Genomic DNA, 5657 nt, shown 5'->3' with positions numbered 1-5657 from the left:
CTACCACTAGATGAGAGTCGTAGAGGACATTTACAAGACAACGTTTCAAACTTGTTATGGTCATTACGAGTTCGTGGTGATGCCTTTTGGGTTCACTAATGCACCGACAACGTTCATGGACCTCATGAACTAGGTGTGCAGGCTGATGCTGGATCAGTCAATGAGATTCTTGGAGTTCTGCAAGGGGAGAGGCTATATGATAAGTTCTCCAAGTATGAGTTTTTGTTGCGCGAGGTTTAGTTTCTCGGAAACCCTGTTAACCAGGATGATATTTTCTTCGATCCGGCCAAGATTGAGGCGATTATGCAGTGGTAGGTTCCGAGGTTTCAATCTGAGATTCAGAGCTTCCTAGGTTGGCAAGTTACTATTGAAGATTCATCAGGGATTTCTCCAAGAATGAAGTTCTTCTCAGTAGGATGACTAAGAAGGATGTCACTTTCGGTTGGTTGCCTGAGCAGCAAGCGGCATATGAGACATTTCGGAAGAAGCTTTGTGAGGCGCCAATACTTACCCTCCCTACGGGAGTCGAGGATTTGGTTGTATACTGTGATGCATCGATTATGGGTTTGAGTGATGTACTGATGCAGATCGGGCATTTGATTGCTAATGCTTCGTGGCAGCTGGAGCCTCACGAGACTAAGTATCCTACGCACGGTCTCGAGCTAGGGGCTGTGTTTTTCGCCCTTAAGATCTGGCGTGATTATTTTTAAAGGGTTCGATCTACCATCTACATGGACCACAAGAGCTTGAGATATCTGATGGAGTAGCCTAACCTTAATATGAGACATTGGAGGTGGATATATATGGTGAAAGATTTTGACTGCGAGATCTTGTACCACCCCGGAAAAGCCACTATGGTGGTCGATGCACTGAGATACAGGGCGGTTTGTGCCCCAATTCAGGATGTTTATTTAATATTTTGACTATGAGATCTTGTACCACCCCGGAAAGACCACTATGGTGGTCGATGCACTGAGATGCAGGGCCGTTTGTGCCCCAATTCAGGATGTTTATTTAAGGATGACAACGGTGACTCTATTCTTGTAGATAATTAGGGATGCTGTGACAACCCAAAAATTTTATTCCAATAAAAGTCAAGCTTCCCGTTTTGATCTGTCTTATTTTTAAGTAGATTTAGATTATAGACTTGGTTTGGGACCTTTTATTTGAGGTATTGTGTAAAATAGAAGTGTAGAAATTAAAAACCAAACACACCCTCGCAGCCGCAAATCTCGCAGAACCGAACACACCCTCGCAGCCGTAAACATTCTTCAGTTTGCGGCCGTGAACGAGCCTTCGGGCCGTGAACTCATCTTCGGTCGTGAACAGTCCTCGGGCCGTGAACCCTTTGGGCCCCACACTCTTCCCTATATATAGAAGTTTGACTGACTTTTACCTCACTTCTTCACTTCTGGCCATGAACTCAAGCATTCTCTCTCAAGTATCATCAGCCAAAAACCCTCCTCTCTCCTCAAGATCATAAGAAACACCTTCCTTCTTGTAGTTCATATGGATCTCTCTTGATTTCAACCTTGATTCATCATCATTTTTCAAGAACATTGGGTCGTGAACCCAAGAACACCACTCCCAGGAGCTAATCCAAAATCACCTACTCGATTGACAAGCATAGCTTTTATAGCTGCCCTTAATGCTAGGTTTTGAAAAAGACTTTTCATGTCATCCCCATTTAGGTCCGATTCGGATCCCTCCGTTGTTTCCTTTTCCTTCCGCACCTTTTCCTCGAAATGAGAAAGAAGATGGTACACTTGAATTGTATTATTTGACTGAACTTTACTTAAGATTAAAGAGAGGGGTCGGGCGGGCAGTAAAGGCTCATTTAGTAGACAACGAGCGAGCAACAAGCACCTACTCCTATCAAACAATCTGTCACACCCCCAAACCGGAACGGCGGAAACGTTCGGGGGTGGATGACTTCATGTTAAGTATCACAACACATGCATCATAGTAATCAAAGTAACAACAACCATCATATTGATAATATAATATTTACATTGTGTTCAAAACATTACTTGAAATACATTAAAAGTATAACAAAAGTTAAGACGTAAAGCTCCGTCTTCGCAACACCTAAGAGGATACATGTCTACTAACGATCCTGAGAATACAAGTGGTTTGAAAAAGTGTCAACATTAAAGTTGATGAGTTCATAAGTATTTTTGATATAAAAGTATACTCTTGGTTCTTTGGAAAAGTTCGTCTGTTCCTTCAGAAAATCCTATATTTTCTTTAGTAGAATGGTAACCACAATAGTTCCTTCAACAATTACATAGTTTATACTAACTATATATAACCTAATATCAAATGGAAAGTTGAATGTGTGAATCTTCCCTAAGCCCACAACAAAACAAGGAACAGGAAATGAGGCGGAAGTCACACATTCCACTGTCTATCGGATTTCAATTTTATCTAACCTTATTGTATATACTGAGTATCATATAGTTAATATCCCTTGGTAAAGTATTAGGTTAAGTATATTACTACGTAAATATATCGTTATTTTCTCCTTGTGAGTTTTATGACCATACTGACTGATACGACGAGTAATGGGATGTCGGCATCGTTTATGACGTTTGTCACCCGCAGAACTGCCGGTCTAACTGTAGCTAACAGTAGAGGTGAGGGATTGTCAGTCCCATATAGATATATACACAAACTCACACTCTCCCTCCAGGAGACTCTAGTTCATAAGGTGGACTTCCACTCGTACTTAAATAAGTACACGAAGACGCGTCTCACAAACTAGACTAACGACTTTACAAGTAATAATGTGAAAACCTTTTTATAAATAACTGGTAATTTTGTAAAAAGATCCCTTTTGTTCCATAAACTATATTTATCATAGTTTATAAGTTTATTTCCATGTTTTAACAAGTTTCATGTTTTCATTCACATTGACAGCAAGATAACGAAATAAGTAAAATTCCATTTTAAACACAAGATTTCTTGTGTTTTACTTCTATTTCCCCCCTATAACGATCTGTGTTCAACTTCAAAATACCAAAAGGAGGAGGAACCCATTTGATCCATTTTCCTTTAGGAATCTTAGGGGAGACCATAGGGATATGCATTACTTGGAAACAAATAGAATCATGAAAACCAGAAGAATGAGTGGGATAATCAAGCTGCAATGCAATAAATCCTTACACCAGTGCATCATGTATAAGCTATCATCTTCTTTAATTGTCCAATTTCCATCTTTTTAATCATAATAAATCAATCTAATTTTTTTATTAATTTCATACGGGACTACTTACTTACCTAAAGTGAACTTTTGACTTACCTAAAAAGTGGACTGAAGGAACTGACCAAAGCATAGCTCTCTCAAATAAAAATGCCTTTCATTTCTCTTTTAAGACCTTTGTCCTACTTCTAGTCTCAGTCCTCCAGCCTATCGAAAGTCATCTTTTTATTAACATTAACCAACAACACATGCACTTTGTTGGCACTAAAAAAAAGGTTATTCAATCCACTAGTGCAACTGAAGGAATTGCCTCTTCTGAACCGGAATAAGAAAGAGCTCATAACCACTACTTGTGAATAGCTCTCCTCAACTAAAGGCACACCTACTGTTACTAGAAGTCTAGTCTCTCTTAGGTCCAATTTCGATCTCAAACTACAACATAGGCGGGAAAAGAGATATTCAGAAAAGTCGATTTCCTGTCTTGTCTTAACAAAAAGTGTTCGCCCCTTAGGTCGCCAAACTACGACGAGAGTTTCGCCTTTTGAAGCACCAGTCGCATAGGGCGACCGGGCCATGCCGAGTCAGAAAGGCTTTGATGACTCAAGGTTCATATTAGGGAAAGGAGAGTGAGGGGAAGAGGGGGCAGCCCTCGGCCCTATCATCCAATTCGCTCCAACAGACATGCATGGTTCTGTAGTCAAAGCAACTTCGTCACTTTCGTGTGCCCATCAGACGACAGCCCTTTCGGGGGTTCCTTAGGGACCGATTCACTCTGCCTAGATTGACTGACCGCAGAAAACCTTCCACTGGCAGGCGATCGTGTTTTTCACAGGAAGCCAAAGGGTCTTTTTCCTTCACCTGGCTTCCCGAGTAGAGACTTTAAACCAAAGAAGTATGGATGTTAATCTCATTCCTTTTGCTTGAATGTGAAAGTTATACGATCTAGTTCTATCTCTAGGAATTTACTACCGGTGGTGGTTGAGAACTAAGAACCTCTCCTATTGGAAGGAATATGTACCACTCATTTTTTCGGGGTATGGAACAGCCTCGGGCAGGAAGGGGCTCGGTATTGGTAACCTACTTCATTCCCTTCACAAGCCAAGGACAAGATGAATCTATTACCCTGGCTATGGTACCAATTGATTCAATAGAAGGCATTAAGCAGATAGAGCGAGAAGAGATGATATCCTTTATCTTGTTGTAGCTTTCATGAAGGCTTTCATTGAAGAATCGAAAGAATCTACCCAGTCTAGGGCTGAAAAGGGGGGGGGGACTAAATGCAGAGACAAGGAAACTGAGGATAGTGACTTTCTCTTGTAATGAATAGAATAGGCCCGAGAGCTATGAAAGGAGAGAGTTTCCTATTCCATATTCCGGTTGACCAATTCGCGCAGTATCCAATCTAGAATATAGGCTTGCTTTTGCCCTCTCCCGATAGTACATTTATGCTCCTAAATCACTGAATTCAAACTCTCTATTAGATGAAAGCGAGCGTTAAACTCCTATAATGTTGGGTCTTAGAGCCAGTAGAGCGCAATACAAGTGGACGTATCATAATATTGTCTGCTTTGGGCCACTTGACACGAGGACTTCCCAGGGGGTCACCCATCCCGGTACTACTCCCGCCCGAGCATGCTTAACTGCAGAGTTCTTATGGGATCTGCTACCCTCACGGCTTTAAAACGCGTTGTGACAAGGAAGGTATCCACACCCCTTATAAAGAAATGCTTCGTTCTCCTTCCAAGCCGATGTGGGATTAGGTGCAACCCACCTTCACCCCCAATTATAGGTTTCGATGTCCCCGTCGAACACATCGACCCGTGACCCAGCTCTGATACCATTTCTCGATTTGTGCGCGTCATCCTTGCGCAGGGGCCATGCTAATCTTCTCTGTATCGTTCCAATTTTATCCGATGTCCCCGATTCAAAAGATTTAGAATATATAATTTGACCCCATTTCCTGTTCCTTGTTTGGTTGTGGGTTTGGGGTAAAGTTATTTAATCGAAGGTCTAATTAATCAAAATTATATAAATATTACATTTATATAAATATAAAAGGGTTTTCAAACTGTTTAGTACTATTTGGTACAAACAGTTAACTTCATGGAATAACAGTATTACCGATTCTTACCATTAGTTAAACTATAATAGGTATAGTTTAGAGAATTCATTCACTGGTTTTAAATTTCAGAGCACATAACAAAAAACAAATAGAGTACTTAAAGGAAAACGAGTAGAAAACATTAATCAGAAAACAACCATACAAACTATATCTTATATAGTTTATGAAACTGACCTACTGAGTATTTATTACATAGTAACTTGTCAATATTCTATACATAATCATCAATATAGCATTTGTGAGGCAACTTTCATGTACTTTTATAAGTACCCCCAAGTCCTGAAATTATAACCAGAGTCTCCTGGAGGGAGAGCGCGACACTTGTGTATAGAT

The 5657-nt window shown here is 40.5% G+C and overlaps 1 non-coding gene across 1 annotated transcript; it reads right to left on the bottom strand.

Annotated features, from left to right (window-relative positions):
- Positions 1–5028: 5028 nt before the first annotated feature.
- LOC145135188 (U6 spliceosomal RNA) lies at positions 5029–5135 on the bottom strand. Its single transcript, XR_013719654.1, has one exon. It is a non-coding gene; the product is annotated as a U6 spliceosomal RNA (small nuclear RNA).
- Positions 5136–5657: the final 522 nt, after the last annotated feature.

This window comes from Lactuca virosa, chromosome 8 (assembly GCF_052849685.1).
Source record: "Lactuca virosa cultivar CGN04683 chromosome 8, Lactuca_virosa_CGN04683_v6, whole genome shotgun sequence".
Lineage (NCBI taxonomy): Eukaryota > Viridiplantae > Streptophyta > Magnoliopsida > Asterales > Asteraceae > Lactuca > Lactuca virosa.
The sequence above is the reverse complement of the archived record's forward strand: the minus strand, read 5'-3'. Positions and strand labels throughout refer to the sequence as shown.